The following is an 18,035-nucleotide window of genomic DNA, read 5'->3' on the forward strand; positions in this document are numbered from 1 at the left end:
GTAGCAAGTTTTAGGTTTCCAGTGACCTTGTCAATGTTTTCTAGTCGAGGACAGAAACATGCTTTATCTCACAAGTCAATATTTAGACCGTTTAAACGTCATTTTTTCTTATATGCATAGTGTAACCAAAGACCATGGTACATTTACTAAACTTAATGTGGATAAAGTACTTTATCCTGATTTTTGTCTGCCGATTGGAGATTATCGACAAGTAAGACTTACTTCCCCTCCTTCAGTAATATCACTTCTCATTCCCACCGAACACTCCGGGCCCCACTTGTATAAAACATCTCAACTTGAGATTTCCTCAAGTCGAGATTTTTCTCAGCTGATATCTCCTTGAAAATATCTTGTATGAAAATTCCTCAAGGAATTTCAGGACATACTAGCCGATGACTTCCTCCTGTTCCTTGAGAAAATTCTATACAAGCCGTTTTTGAGGTGATATCGGCTGAGGAAAATCTCGACTTGAGGAAATCTCAAGTTGAGATGTTTTATACAAGTGGGGCCGGGTACATTTAGTACGTAATGTAATAAGTTATTTCAATAGTATCGGAGAGTTACTTCTAAGAAAACCAGTAAACAAGACCAATGCAAACATTGACTTAGTTCATAGAAAAAGCATGCAAATAATTTCATAATTTTCTACTGCCGAGGATATGGAAAATATAGAGAAATATACTGAAATGCAAATGTATACACGTAAGTATATACAGGAAAAAATATTATTACAATTTTCTTTTACAAAAGAAAAGAAATAAAATGTTCAGAATTATTTTTAACAACGTCATTGTATTATTGAATGTGTTTAGTGAATACAAGGAATTTCCCAGCGATGACAACTGCGTACTACAAGTAATTAGTAATATTTTTTGGAAATGCGCTATCCTCAGCTTTAATGTCTACTTACGTTTGTACTTCAGTATATATGCATCGTGTCATATGCGTATGTAAACGTGTCAATAAAGATCAGAAAAGCGTACGTAGTTTTGACAATCACAGAACTTTGCAGGTATGAACATTTACTTTACTGCTTCACATATTTTAAAAAAATGTATTCAAATTTCGCTACACTTTCGTCAGTGTGATTCCATTTTTTGCAAATTAACAAACAATGATATTATATCATTATATTAACATGATCAGATACGAACATCATACATCATAAGAATTTAAGTTGTCAACTCGTCGATTTGTGACTTGGAGAGTTTACTGGTTAACTGGATGGTCGTTGATAGTGGTATATAGAGATCGTTTGAGAGTATTGATCTTGAGTGGTGTACTTTTTTCAGAAACTACAAATAAAGATAATAGAACAAAGCATCTAAGTCATACCGCGGAGGAAATACAAAAAAATGGGGGGGGGGGGGGGGGGGGGGGGAGGGGGGGGGGATGTGTGCGTGTGTGCATGTGTGGGTGGGGTGGGGGTTAACATGGTAATTTCACCCTTTCACCCAATCTAAGGTTACGGCTATCGAGTGTTCTAAAAACACTTACTAATGAAAGCAGTGTATAGTGAAAATCCAGTATGAACATAGTTACTAATTAGAATTGCAACGTTTTATCAGATTCTTGTTGGCTACGGACAAAACGTCTTCGTTGTATGGCTTTTGAAACAGATACCAACAAACATAGATCTATTTACTGAGAAACCAACAAGCCAGACAACTTGATCTTATTCGGTGGTCGGACAACGCCGTGTTAACGCACTCAACTTTCATCTAGACGTCACGGGTTCGATTCCCGATCCCCGAACGGACGTGAAACGGTATGAGTTATTTGCCGGACCCCAGTAAGGCCCCCGCTTGCTTCAATTTGAGTTAACACTTGGAATAACTTGTTTCGCATTGATCTACTTCACCCAGAAACTTTTATATCGGAATTCGTCAGCATACTAGACATAATGCAAACGGTAATATAAGAAAACAATAGATGATAATAAAGTATTACCGGAATTTTGGTTACATAATATACCTGGATACATATGCATCACTCAACATATCATCTGAACGTATTTCATCCTCATCGTATCCACCCTCGGCCATTATACACAGGTAACGGATCCCAAAGTGACGTATTTGTTTATTGGCAAAGGACTTATCTGTTCGAAGTCCATCATGATCGATTTCACGAGAACGACAAATGCGCCCCGTTGTTCAGGTACACTAAACACACAAGTTACTGTTTTTTTTTAACTTAATATGTTTTTTTATTTGTTGCTTCTAAAACATTTTAAAATACTATTGTATATTATTTATTTCTTGGCAATGTGGAAAAAAGTAAGTCCTCATCACTACGCAAGCAAAAATGTTGTACGAAATGGCACGTTGTAGCTTTCAAAGCTTATCCAAGTCATTTCTGGGACGTGCTTCATGTAGTGTGTGGCAGCGCAATTAGAGCACCATCAATGTTAAACGATTTCCTTCAGTCCATAACAGAATAGAAATGAAACCTTAGCAATACATACTGTATATATATACTATCTACAGTAAGTATTTGCTGAATGCTTGTTACCGATACCATCATATGACCTTTCGGAACCTCGTTTTAACCCGCCGTTTTGTTATGATTTCTTATTTGCATGCGCCAAGACATTGTTTTCACTCACCGAACGATAAAGATATGACTTTGTCGATGCTATTTCTAATTTTGATTTTTTTTAACAGTTTTGATAAAATGGTTATACAAACTTTAAAATAATATACTAACCTGAAAATGCACAACTTTTAACAGATATTTATATATGTCAACCCTTTTTCAGTTATGAAATGAAAATCTAACCATTTAGTCACGTTAACGTTGTGCGATCCCACAACCGAAAGAAGTGAACGTTCATTAGGCCATCAAGATATGCTGATGTTGTTACTGCGCCTCGGCTTTATTCCAACTTTAAGCGACATAAATACAGGTCTATAGGACAAGAAACATAATGTATTGTGTAAAAAAAAACGTAACAGGTTTCTGCTACTCTAAAATTGACGACACTCACTTTTTTGAAAGAATTCACAAACGTACAAACAAGAATTTCCCATACAAATTTCTTCTGTTACTGTTTAACAGTCTCGGTCTTATTATCCAAAGTTTGCTTTCAGAGTACAAAAAATGGATGTTGGAGTAATTTATCTGTGCTGGACCCCGAGGTCTCTAAAGTGATACTATCGGGCTGAAAAATGTCTCACTTCTCAAACTTTCCTATATCTCTACTCTTTTAACATGTTTATATATATTTTTTAACTGCATTATTAGCACGATATGTTCATACTCTTCAGAAAGGTTAGGACCTCCTTTGCACGTTTCACAATTTATTTTGCACGCGATATTCTGAAGTGAAAACGTATTGAAAGTTTTATGTTATTCTAAAGCAGTTTTTAAATGATAAGCTTGTTGTTGAATTCTTCAAGTAATCTATATTCGTTTCAAAGTTTGGGGGAGGGGGGGAAGAAAAGAAAAAAACATTTATCATACGTTACTACCTTCCAAAGTGCTTAGTAAGATCGGTTGTCTGACAGTAGCCTTGTATTGCGTGGTAAGTTATAGCCAGTTAATCTGTCTGGGTTCACTTCTAATAATAGTTACGATGCTCCTGAAAAAAACAGGCTTTCAAAGGATACATGTTGAAACATTCGAGCTTGTTCCCGCTTTGATATTTTAGAATAAACATTTCATTACATATCAACAAACAGAACATACCAGTTGCATAATCAGAGGAAATTGTAAACATTGTGTACAGTACAAAGACGACATGCTGAAATGCAGTGTTTATAATTTTGATATAAACATATATATGTGGTATTCTTTCATATCACATGTGTACCCTAAATTATAATAACTAACTGGTTTATGTAAACAAAACAAAAATTGAATCTTCATTCAAACTCAACTTCGTTGAAACTAGGAAGCGGGGGAACAAAAACGATTTTCACAGAGACAACTGATAAAGTAAAGGAGAAAAGGACTACGGTTTTTGGTAAATATAAGAGTGAGTAAAGGAAATGACCGAGGTTAAGATAGGAATGGAAATCTTGAGAAATGATTGTTTCATTTGAGTATCAAGATTCAAACATGATCACCTTTGAGTAGCCTTTGTTCGTAATATGGTAGCTACCGTGTATAAAGTTAATTAAGAAAGGCTCTTTTTCTTTTACTGTTTACTGGTGTGAAACTGTAAATATTTGTGTAAGAATTTTATTTAGAAATACATATATATTTTTTGTTTTGTTTACTGGTGTGTAAAAGAATGTAGTTTACAATTTAGATGACGCGCGTTACATTTTGACAATCATCAAAAACAAATACTATTCATTTAATTGGTCGTTTTTAGCACTGACGGTATAGCGCAGTAATTGATTGAATAGCAAAATAGCTGAATTCATTTTAGTGGGGAAAGCCATTAGACTTAACCGAAATGCAATTATCAATTTTGTTTGTAAAGCCAAATAAAGTATACACATCAGAAATGTAAATATCTCTTGTTCAATTGAGAATTTAATGTATTGAAAACTCACTACAGTAAACAGACCAGGATGATGTTTACAGGCCTGCAAGATTCGCACGAGAACATAACGGGGAACTATGACGGAACATAGTGTAAGCTAATAATTGTGTCAGTGACCAGGCTGTGGTCGGTGACTTGATTTACCGGCTGTGTGTCTCTGGGGAGTGTTAAATCTACAATGCTGGATGTGATGTCAATAACACTATAATGTTACTTAAAATAGCAAAATGCGTTTAGACATTAGCTCTCAGTTACGTGATGATTTTGTTTAGCGGCACCACTATAAGAACTATTTCGTGTTGTAAAAACAAACTCAGCTGTCATCCGAAAAAAGAACTGATTGTGTCTGAAGCTGTATTGATAATAATGTGTGAAAATTGATTGTGATCCATGTTTCCATATATTGTATGGTTACTGTTTTAAAAAACTTTTTATTAATGCAAAATTAATTTCGGTTTGTACTTCACTGAGCAATCATTGGCCGTCTTACTTCGACATTAATGAAACATTTGATTACCTTTTACATCAGGTAGTTCCTTGATAATTCTTATCGTTGTTACTTATGCAATTGTAATAACGCTAAACGAAACCAAAACTATGTGCGCACATCATGCATACAACGTCCGCACACACATACATACTAATATACAGCGCACAATAGTGCGGTAGGATCAAACATTTTGTTCAGTTTGGTAAAAGTGGTAGATTAATACTACAATATTACGCATTAAAAATTAAACGAAAAATTCGTGTAATTATGACTAAATAGCGACCATATGCATAGAAAATATTGCTCCACGATTATAAAGGTAATTTTTCATTTGGCAGTTATCTAAATACAGCAAGATAATACCAACATGTTAACATAATCGAAATCCGAATTCAATAAAACTAGGACAAAACATAAACAAAATAAAGATTTATACGGAGACCCCTGATAGAATACAAGAAGACCAGGTGTTCCAGAATAGTAAGAACGTCCTGTCAACCTGCATCTTTTGAAACCCCGTGTTACGTATTTGTCTGTCAGTTGACAGCATCTTACACGAAAATCGTAACAATGTGTGCAGGACCATGAATATCGAAGCAACTGCGAAATGTTAACACCTTACGTGTCAAGAAATGAAAAACGTCACAATAGGAAATTGAAATCCTCATGCTTATTGTACAGCTTCGTTGAAAGCTTTTAATACCGGGTTTCTTGCAGGAAAAGATCATGAAAAGTGGCCGAGGTAGAAGAGTCTGTCGTATCTTTGATTTCTACTTCCGGTGGAGGGTATATACAATGGACGTGGTCAATTAATTTGTTGTTTTCTAAAGACGATGCTCATCAATATACCAGAAAGTGGAGCTAAACAACTTTGTGAGGTGTTTGTGAAATAAAGCAGGTATGCACGTAAAAACTACGTACCGAATGGTCTACCGACTTATATAACCACGCAACACTTGCCCGAGTATGTACTTTGTTGTTACAAAATGATAAAACTATCAGAATAGTCCAGATGGAATGTAAATGTAATTACCTTTCTAGCTGTTTAACTCTAAAGCAAACTTCTCAAAGTAAAGTCCTAATCAGAACAATTTTAACATGAAAATTAAGTCTAAATCGAATGAAAAAAAAATTCCAAATATTTTATCGCACAGATTTTCACACAAAACGTGAAAGACACCTCCGTTGTAAGTTATCTACGTTATATTCTGAAGGTCAAGGTCATCGTCAGTGAAATGAAAAGGATAAGAAAATACACAAATGTTCTCAAAACCTTGATTCAAAATCCTCAAAAATGGCAAATAAGAACAAACGAAAGCATTGGACGGATAACACTAGACGTCCTGGAAGGATAAACTTCCTCCACGCATGCTATGCCAATCTTAGTCCATTCAAGTAATCATTGTGACGAACTCGAACCAAAACAGGATAAAAGAAAATCTTACCATTATTCATGCCATTGAGTATAAAACATATCTTCTTTCTAACGGAATTATCATGGACTTACAACCTCCTTAGAATCTCCATCAACCTGCACCCACTCAAAACCCCTTTTTATGAGTTTATATCTCAGTTTGATTTTGAACATCCCGTTGAATACCGAATCAGCTGTGACATGCAGTCATTTTAGCTTAGGTGAGCAGCCAAAGGGTCATTAAGATTGTGGAAATCGTTATGTCTTTGATTCGCATTTTTGAGCATTAATTATAAGCACGAAGTTGTTAGAAAGTGTAGATATATATCTGGAATTTGTAATAATAATTTCTTTTGATGTAAGTAATTATAGTCACATATATTCAAAAGCATTTAAGAATCGTTTGCTCGTAGTATGGTTACTACGGTGTAACGACTTTAATTTTAAGCCATAGATAAGTATCAAATTGGGCAATTACATTTATTGAGAACTCAGTAGATATGTAAGCAAAGTAAAAACACGGAGTTGATAGGAATGGAGGATTTTGCAGTTTTGTAAATACGAAAGAATATGACTAAGTCGGAATCGCCAACGACAGCATTATTATCTAGGGTCAAGGACAAAACATAGCTTGAATTGAGATGTAGGTCATCGCGTAAGACGTGTTTGGTGACTAGAGGTACCGGCTTTTTGACTCCTGGGAGTACTAAATCGGCAGTGTTTGATGTGATGTCAATGACAATATCATCTTTACTTAACATTACGAAGAGCGTGTTGGCATTGGTTCTTAATTACATGGTGAGTTGCTTCAGCAGCAAAACGATTAGAAGTCTGTCAAGTTGTAAAGGAAAGAAAGAATTCCGACAACACTCTGATTATGTTTAAAAAAGGAAGTTATTGATAATAATCATCGCTTTATAGAGTGTGCAAACTTTGTGATTAACGCATCTATGTATACTCCACAACTGTAAATTAACGTTTCATATCATAATCTTTTCCTGGTTTTTACATCAAGGAGCGCTTACTAGTTCACTGACCACTATAACTATGGGATATTTGATTAGCCAACAGCAATAATATAACAATTCTTATAGTTGTTTTTAATAGGTAAAGTGAATTTCACAAAGATATAGCCGAATAAAATCAATTTTAACTTGACATTTTTCTAGGTCATAGTTTACTATTTCCGTGTACAAATAAAAAGAAAAACATATTACTTAATACCAAATATTTTATCTCACTTATTTGCAAAGTTAATCATGTATTGGCAAAAAGAACTCCCCTTTGAATGTCGAAAGTTAATTAACAACTTAAGTACAAAACGGCAACCATTTATCATGCACCAGAAAATCTAATTAGATGTTTCGACTAAAAAGCGTCATTTGCTCCATCTAATACTCTCACCATGTAGGCCTTGGTCATTAAAGAAAGCAATGTCATGTTCTAAACTTCATAATAACGAAACTGCAAACTTACTAATGAGCATCGAACTCATTTTTAACTTCATATCACACAGGGAAATATGGCATTGTCAAGTGAGATAAGGATGTCAACCATAACACTTTCCCATCGTGTTCTTTACCTGAATATCAAAAGCCTGTGTTGTAAGTTTATGGCAGATGATGAGATCTTTCACGGAAATTGTGATATTAGTTAAAAGCTTAAATATCCAACCATCTGTCACATGTAAGCACTGTAGGTTGGGCGAGTGTGCTTGTCGGGAAATGGAAAACACACATTGAAATCCTTTCGGTTATCATACAGTCTAATGGAACGCTGTCTAAATTCATTGCCTTGTTAGCAAAGCTCATGGTACTCTGTACTAGTTTGATTAAGAACAGTGTGTTGTGTCCTTGATTTCCAATTATCCTTTATTTTTCAAATAAGCTGAAAAAATTTCCTAATTCCCTGCACTGAATGAGCGCTATTAATGAGTGAACGTCAGTGAGCATCTGGGTAAACAAGATTAGCCGGTGGTTTACATAAATCGAGTGTTCTTGAAACATCAACTTTCGAAAATATTCAAAGACGGAAAACAGAGATTTGATTAATGATAAACAGATTAGTAGAAAAATCTAACCTCGATTGCTGAAGTATTCTTGTGAATGTAGGTGACAGTTGTCGGTAAATTGGTTCATGTCAAATCGCCGCGAAGGTGATGAGCGACAGCCTATCACATAATTCACTATAATGAGCATAGGTCAACCTACAGAAACGGACGTTATAGTCTTATAGTACAGTAATAATGTCGCTCACGGTATATCATAGACTTGCTGTATATATAATGTCTTCTTTTGTGATTTATTATAATATTGGCGAATAGATAAAGTTTTGTTATATAACATTTCATTTAACGTACGACACTACACTGAACGGTTGCGACGGAAAGTACAGTACCCCTGGTCAGTACTATTAAGTAGCCGTGTTTTGAGAACATTTTGGGTTCTGCTTTCTTGTCGAATTGTTTAAATGACATTATTTGTGGACCATGAATGAGATGTATGTTAGCGGTTAAATGGAAGGATGGAAGGAGGGAAGGAGGGCATAACAAACAAGAGGTGAGCTAACAGAAATTATCGCCGAGATAGGTAAAGGTTTATGGGTTTTTCAGCAGGGGACTTTGTCGCCGGGAATTCACCCTCTGGCTGTTTGCTTACTAGTCAGGTAGCGCTCATTTTGTCATGAGAGTGAAACTGTTGACATACAACAGCAAATTCCTCGATCTCTTTTCCATTCATGTAATATTCCGAATTCTACCATTTAAGCACGAGAGGTTTGAAAATATAGTTTGAGGTGGAAACCTTTATCATGAATTATTCAAATTGGCATTCGTATATTGGAGATAAGAATAACATTGATACGTTTATAAACTGACCTTTTGTTAGATAAGTACGGGCCACATTTGTGAAGGAGTAACCGCCTCAGCTGTCGATTGAAATACCATTGGGAAAAGACTTTTGAACGGGCCAAAAACTGTGGTCATATTTGTCCTTCAAGCAATCTATGTTAACTGGGGGGTCCTCTGCTACGGACGAGATGCACCAGGTTTCTTTCAAATGGGAGTTGAAACTGGTTGCTCAACAGTTCAATGTAATCTAGATCTGTCACAGAGACTAGCGTTAAATTCGGTATTCGACTCTTATAAAGACAAATGTACATGATGCTGGAGTCCAAATATAAGCTATACTGAGAGGTATCTGTCGTCCCCCGACTTTCTACGGGATGAGTCTGTAGATGGCCCTGAGGGCATCCTCTTTCACGCCCAGCCTTATTTAGTGCACATTCCTGTCTAGAAGGGTCAATTATATGTTTTTGTGGACCAAAAGAAGGATCGTAGTCTCTATCACTGTATTGGGAAGTAAACATGGTGCAACTGTAGGTTGTAGGGTCATCCGCATGTCTTGGCGGGACTAGAATAATCATGGCCGCAGACACATAGATGATACACCAATACAAATTTTGTTTCGCGCCTGATCAATCGGTGATCTGTTGGTTCGTCGCTCAGTCATAAGAACCCATCTTCAGCATAACTTGGTTACCTTTGGTGTTGTTTTGCCTGTCTTAAAGGAAGTCTTTTATGGGCTGGTATGGCTTCTTCATTAGGAATTCCTATGGCTGTGAATGAAAATGAGATGATGGAGATGCAATTGTCATGTATGTGCGAAGGTCAGCACCATGCAGGAGTTCTGGCAAACTGACGATCTGCCATACAATGAGAAGGAACAATGTGATCGTATTGCAGAAGTCTGCGCACAAGCTCCAAATAGAGGTTCAGGTTTCGTTGTTGTGATAGTGTTTTCACCTGTCCTCATTTGAGATAAACAACGTATTTATTAGGCATACTATTGAGCATCAAAACAAGTTTATATCACCACGATATCATTATGACGATAATAAAACTTCCCAATGATCTTAATTCACCTGCATCTGTCTAAATTATATTTAGGGAACAGATCCTGCGAACGATCTGGCATTGTCTTCATACTATATGACCGCATTATTGAAGGTTTTATGTAAAACAAAGTATGCATTTGAAAAAAAAAACCCAGCGAAATAACAACAATAACAATAAAAACAAAAAGAATACAATCAGCCATCACAGATCGTGACAATTACTTACAATCACATTTCAAACCGGAACAAGGTATAGACGGTAACTGGAAACTGAGAAACATCAATAAACTCATCTTGATAAGGCAGGAAAAAGAATTTCAGAACGAGGACACGGCATCACAATTTGACAGCTCAAGCGTCATATATATTTATCATGGAATAATATGCTAACAAGTGATAGCGTATTTCAAATGATAAATTTGTAAAACAAGTGATAGAATATATCAAATGATTAACATTCAAACAAGTGATAGTGTATATCAAAGGATTAATACGTACACAAATGATAGTGTATATCAAATGATTAACATGTAAAGAAGCGATAGGGTATATCAAAGGACTAATATATAAACAAGTGATAGTGTATATCAAAGATTGATATGTAAACCAACCCCAGTGTATATCAAAGATTGATATGTAAACCAACCCCAGTGTATATCAAAAATTGATTTGTAAACCAACCCCAGTGTATGTCGAGGATTGATATTAAAAACAAACCCAGTGTATATCGAGAATTAATATATAAACAAGCGCCAGTGTATATCAAATACTGAGATTAATGAAGCAATGAAGGACATGGATGTACAAAATGCCCGGGATACTTCACAAGGAAGACTAAATAAGGTTGTTTGTTTGACAAATGTTTACATAACTTCTTGCCTAGTAAATAAACAAAGGTATCATTTTTTTTAAACCTAATTTTGAATTCGTTAAGGGAATAGAAAATTATTGTATCATTTTAACTACTGTGTTAGTTCATCAAGCTCAAAACAGTGATTCAAATATTATTTATTATCGAGTTCTGTGCATAAAGGTATTTATGCAATTCCATTAACGCATATAAAGATCTAAAATGTTTCTAATATGAGGCTTTACATAAAGATGTTAGCGTTGTCTGCACTAAAATCTAAAATGTGCTTCAAATGTTTTTTTAAGAAAGCTTTTCTATTGGCTGATATTGATAAACTTAACAAGAACCAATAAGTATATTATTGAATGGTCACACCTTAGAAATCAGCAATAACATTCATATTACCTTTCTTTAAGAACGTGGTTAATATCGTATTAGCTATTATGATGTCAAGGTTCTTGTATTGAATAAAAGAAAACGTGAAATCAACAGGTAATATCCGGAAATTCGATCTTCCCTAAGCTGGGCTGCGAAATATTAGAAGTAAATTAGATATTAATGATCTGCCATCTTCTAATGACAAATGATCAAATAAGTACCCCCATCTCTTTAAATGAACAATGTCCGGTATAAAGGAATTTCATTTTCTAATTGATAATTAAAATTGCACCCTCCGACTTCCTGAACCAATGAAAGTTGTATCACGTTATCTAAAGAATATCAAACTTTCATGACACTTCCTCGTACGAAAATCATCCACAAAGAAATATGTTAAGTTGCTAATTTTAAAGATGCTACTAATTTTCTAAAAGAGGTACAAGTCTTTTTTCATTTTTATGTTAAACTTATTCCTATAAAAAATGTCAGCGTCTTGTATTAGGTTTTCATTTCCTTGAAGTATGGATATATTTCTCGTTTCTGATCTTGCGCCTTCTCCTTTGAGAACATGACATTACTTACTTGGATTGGCATACATTATGTAATTCTAGTGTGTCTGCATAAATCTAATGGGATATCTTGGTGATGTACTTTATCCCATTTTCTCCGAACTTGTGTGTATTGTTTCGAATATGTTGAACAAATATACAGCGACAATTTAGAATCAATTACATAACAGCGCAGGTTCATGAAAACTATGTGAAAGTATTACGGTCGTCATAGTGACTTCATTGTGCGATGTGAAGCTGGACTTGTTTGATGTTCGTTAGTTTGCATGTTGGTTCCGTTGTTATATACCTTGTTCTCATTTGAGAACGTGACATTACTTACTTGGATTGACCAACATTTACATAGCGGGTATCGTCAATGAAGACGAAGACACTAATTCTTCCGTATTACCGAAACTTTCAGGAGTATGCGTGTCATTTTTTTGTTAATATTTTGCCTAGTTTTATTGAATATTGGATTGGATTAAGACGATGTTGATATGTTGGCATTTCGTAACGCTAACATAAGCCAAATTGGCTTCTACCTGCACAACAGAGAACAATATACTTTACAATCATACTTTATTGTTCAAAACATTCTATTTGAGAGAAAGTTTACATCATGGAGGTTTTGTCTCTTTTCCTTACTTTTATGGTACTACTTTACTACCACCAGTATTTAAACTATTCCAATGTTAAGAGTCTCCTAAGCTGTTGATTATACAGATGTAAATTATATAATGATAGACTTATACTTGAGTAATGTAAATGTATCATTGCTTTGCCACATAAGACTAATGCATATATAATTGAAAGTGTTATGCGTTTGAAATGTGGCGATTTCGGGAATCGTTACGAACACATTATTCTAAATGATCTTTCGAAAAAGTCGTCATTTAACCAGCATGATAGTAGAGGTATAAAGGGCGTTAAAACAATAAAAAAAACTAAACTGATACAGCTACAGAACAGTCTGGCTACTGATATCTTCTAATAATGCGAATAAATTGTAACCTTTGTCTTTCTTATAACTAGTGTTGCAATGCAGTATTGATTTACCTCAGTAGGATTCCCGTCGGACGAAATTCGAGAAACAAACTTGTCTAATTGAACAATTTAACAATTTAAAATGTCAGGAAATGAACAATTTGTTACTCAATGAAGAGCAATAAACTAATTTGTTATCTATGCGAACAATACTATACTTTGCAGAAATCGGTTTTGCTGTCGCCAATTTCTTTTTCCGAGACTTCAATCGCTTGGTGTTATAATAAAAGTTTAGTTTGATTTGATCGTAATATCTATTACTATTGTTACTTAGAACGGGAAATTCTTATGAAAAAATAACGATCAATTGCAGTTATTCTATGTAGATAAGCTATGAATCAACTCGGTCCAGGTCGTTCATGTAATAGCGTGCAATGTTTTAGACTGAAATATCGTATTGTGAAAAGTCGTGGACAAAACCTTTTAAAAGTAAATAGCTTACTGGACCAATTAGGGTTCAACTTGTTTTAAATTGATTAACTTCAATACAACATCTACATCAGGGAAAGAAAGAAAATATATTCTGAAGAGGTCATCGTACCTGTAACTTTTTTTTATATTCCTCGAGTTTTAATTTTTGATATTTAATCATAGCCCCTACTTTGCGTCTGAGAAAATGTGTAAAAGTAAGATATTCCAGTTTTGACACCAAATGGGTCAATTTGCACGTGCGAAATAAATCCGTTACACGGTGTGTAATAGGGTCATATTTTGTATATTTGTAGTGATTCCTGAAGTATCTATATTTTGTATTGAACTATATATATATATATATATATATATATATACTAAAATGACAAAGAAACGCAGGGTGAACTTTAAACCAGAAATTAAGTATGATATCGGGCTTCATTTAAAACGAAATTTTGTATACTTACAGATAAATGAAAGCTTAAAAATTTCCAAAGTTTGTATTTTGCATCTGACAATTGGTTTAGAGGTACTAACGATTAAATTGAAGGGAACCATAGGATTTTGAATTTGAAATTGAACTGAGTCATCAATATCTTGTGTGTCCGCCGTTTGCTGTGGTCACGGCCCTTATTCTTCTGGTCACAGAGTTCATGAGAGCGTTAATCCGTCTTATGGGGATGTTGTCCCACTCTTCAATCAGAGCTCTGGTCAACTGCTCTCGAGTAGCAGGGGGTGGCTGGCGCTTTCAAACCTGTCTATCCAACTGGTCCCTAAGATGCTCGATCGGGGACAAATCAGGGCTATATGGCGGCGAATCTAGTGGTTGAATGTTGTTGTTGGCCAGAAAGACTTGGCAAATCCTTGCTACGTGAGGTCTAGCATTATCCTCCTGGAGGGTTAGATTATGCTGCTGTAAGAAAGGGATAACATGGGGTCGGAGGATCTCATCTTTATACTTAGCTGCTGTTAAATTGCCATAAATAACAACCAATTGTGATTTTAACCCGTGTGAGATTCCTCCCCACACCATTACTGAACCGCCCCAAACCTATCCCTCTCTACAACGCCAGCGTCCGTAATACGTTCGTCACGACGTCGGTAGACACGTTGACGGCCGTCAGATCGATAAAGACAGAATCGAGACTCGTCCGTGAAGAAAACTTGTCTCCACTGCCTCAGTGGAAACCGTCGTGGAGCATGTGCAGCGACCCAGGCCATACAACGCTGACGTCGAGCAGGGGTAAGGTGTGGACCTACGTAGGGGCGACGTGCTCTTACACCAACTTCTCGTAATCGATTCCTTACAGTTTTTGAACTTATAGGACGCCCATTATTTCCACGATTATTAAGTGCACTCTCAACGGCAGTAAGACACCGATTACGCACATGAGAGACGAGGATATAGCGATCCTGACGTCGTGACGTTACGCGCGGACGTCCTGACCTAGGTCGATCGGCCAATCGCCCAGTTTCCCGAAGACGTCTTACAAGACGTTCTATGGTGGAAACATTAACACCAAAGTGCCTAGCAACCTGATTTTGCAGCTGTCCTTGTATCAGCATCTGAATGGCCTGACCCCTCTGAACTTTTTGAGTCGTGCCAGTATTAAAACGAATCAAATTCTCAATTAATTTTAGGGAAGCAGTTGGTCTGTATAAAGACTAACGAAGAGTGACTTGACCAACGCTGCATGAGACCAGAACAACAGGGTGCACGAGATTCTTGTTTTTTCCTTCCACCATTTACCAGAGCTGCGCAATGTACCGTGCTAAATTTTCGATACATGACAAGGTGTAATATGACCTAATTACTCAATCCACAAAGTTTCACTTTATTTGGAGAACGCGTTTTCAAAATATCAGAATAAATATTACCCTGCGTTTCTTTATCCTTTCAGTATATATATATATATGTACTGGTTATGTACATGTATCCGACTGGACACAAGACATACGACGGACTTTGACGAAGATGTTTGATTGGTTGAATGTTTCTCCTGGGTATACGTCTTTTGTCTGATACTATATCGGGGCACATTTGAATCCTGTCTTTATGGTAAGTTTTCTCTAACTTTATTTCTTTCTCGTTAAAGTATTTCTTCTAATATATTCTCCCTGTGAGTGATGAGTGTTTGTATCAACAATATAATGTTCAATGATATGTTTTAACGGTAAATGAACATTCAGGGTAATATTTGGCGTCAACATTGTATATGTGTTATCATATTCGTAAATCCTATACTGTACGAACGTATAAGTATTATGCATTTCTTGCTTGAAATCTTTTGTAAATTGAATAAAAGGTTATTTCTTATTTGTAGTTCTACTATAAATGACGGATGAGGTGATATTGTGGAGTGTTGCAAACTTATACATGACTTGTATGTTAGCGCACGATACGTGCCGTAAGTGTAATTTTAATTTATTATTATTGGAATGGTCCTGTTATAAAGTATTTTATTAGTTCTTATATTGTATTCAAATGTAGAATTATAAATATTGTTTCAGTCGGTGAAATGTAATGTGTTAATGACAGAAGAGTACAAATTGTGGAATACGTAACGAGAGATTTGTGAAGTTGTGAGAGTATTTGATTATGTTTTATTGTATATTCCAGAATGTCTATTTTACATCGATTAAACATTGAACGAACCCAGCGTTTTTTTTTTTTTTTTTTTTGGCACAACACCACCCGCTACAAGTGCATTGTCCCGCTTGAAATTATCCTGACGTTACTCGCTTGAATGTTTTTTATTGTTTTTGTTTCCGCAGAGTGCAAAATCACTTTACTATGTTTGGCTGCTTGCATTAGATTGTCGATCATACAACCAAACATATCATTGTTTGATATTGAGAAATGGGCGAAGAGTTGGGTTAAGTTTTTAAAATGGTATTCCACCAGCATTACCGTATTGAACTATATAAACATGCCGAAATCCAATAACATGCTTGAGTTACACGAGACATAATCGAGATTATGTAGACTATGTTCAGAATCAGCGGTTCGTACAAAAAAGGTTTACATTATTTTTTTTCCCAACATGTATAATTTATAATAAGATATTTCGGGTACATACTTCCCCACAGATTCACTTAGTTATTTCGGATACTGTCTTCCCCGCCGAACTGACAATCCCGCACAAAAACGCAGCCACTTCAAAACGATGGTTTATTGACAGTTTTTAACTAAAAAGGTGATCTTATACCAGTTTCAGATGGAAAAATCGTGACGTCCCAGGGCATATATGTCACAGATCTATATATTCATCAAAAGCCACAAAGGTAAATAGGTAAAATTGTATATCTAAATATTTCATAAAACATGATTATGATAATAAAAAGCAGATGTCAATTATGCAACAGCAACAGTGTATTTTGGCCACCCTTACAAAAATAGGTAGGTACAAAATACACGGCCTGCTGACAAAATGTCCCCGATGTTGCGGAGGAATTCGTTATCTTTTAAATTATGCTCTACACGAATTATACATGACAAATAAAAATCTACCTAAATCTACTTAGTGAAGAAACGTAAAACCGGGCCTTGCGTGCTATACGGTCCATCTAAAGTTTTGTCAAGGATCATTTTACACATCATTTATAAGATTCATTTAACATATGCATTTAAGTCGTGCAGCAAACGAAACGCCGCAGAAGTCGAATCAGGATAGCCACAATGTTACGTTTTTCTACAGTGTTTAGGGATATAAGGATTATTTTTCTACGGACTAATGGTATCCGTTGGTTTCGGAAGGGTGAGTAATATATGATACAGGTTGGATGTACACAAGTAAAGACATCGATAATAGGTTACAGAAATATATATAATGTTTACTTATGTAGTCCATGCAAACTCATATCAACGTACATGCATACGTTAATGCATCAAGTAGACCATACATAAGTTCACATGACTGAGGCATTATAAAAAGGAGGGCGAAGAGTTGGGTTAAGTTTTTAAAATGGTATTCCACCAGCATTACCGTATTGAACTATATAAACATGCCGAAATCCAATAACATGCTTGAGTTACACGAGACATAATCGAGATTATGTAGACTATGTTCAGAATCAGCGGTTCGTACAAAAAAGGTCTACATTATTTTTTTTCCAACATGTATAATTTATAATAAGATATTTCGGGTACATACTTCCCCACAGATTCAACTTAGTTATTTCGGATACTGTCTTCCCCGCCGAACTGACAATCCCGCACAAAAACGCAGCCACTTCAAAACGATGGTTTATTGACAGTTTTTAACTAAAAAGGTGATCTTATACCAGTTTCAGATGGAAAAATCGTGACGTCCCAGGGCATATATGTCACAGATCTATTTATTCATCAAAAGCCACAAAGGTAAATAGGTAAAATTGTATATCTAAATATTTCATAAAACATGATTATGATAATAAAAAGCAGATGTCAATTATGCAACGGCAACAGTGTATTTTGGCCACCCTTACAAAAATAGGTAGGTACAAAATACACGGCCTGCTGACAAAAT

Source organism: Ylistrum balloti, unplaced genomic scaffold (genome assembly GCF_031769215.1).
Source record: "Ylistrum balloti isolate Yb309-2 unplaced genomic scaffold, AGI_CSIRO_Ybal_v1 Utg370022, whole genome shotgun sequence".
Taxonomy (NCBI): domain Eukaryota; kingdom Metazoa; phylum Mollusca; class Bivalvia; order Pectinida; family Pectinidae; genus Ylistrum; species Ylistrum balloti.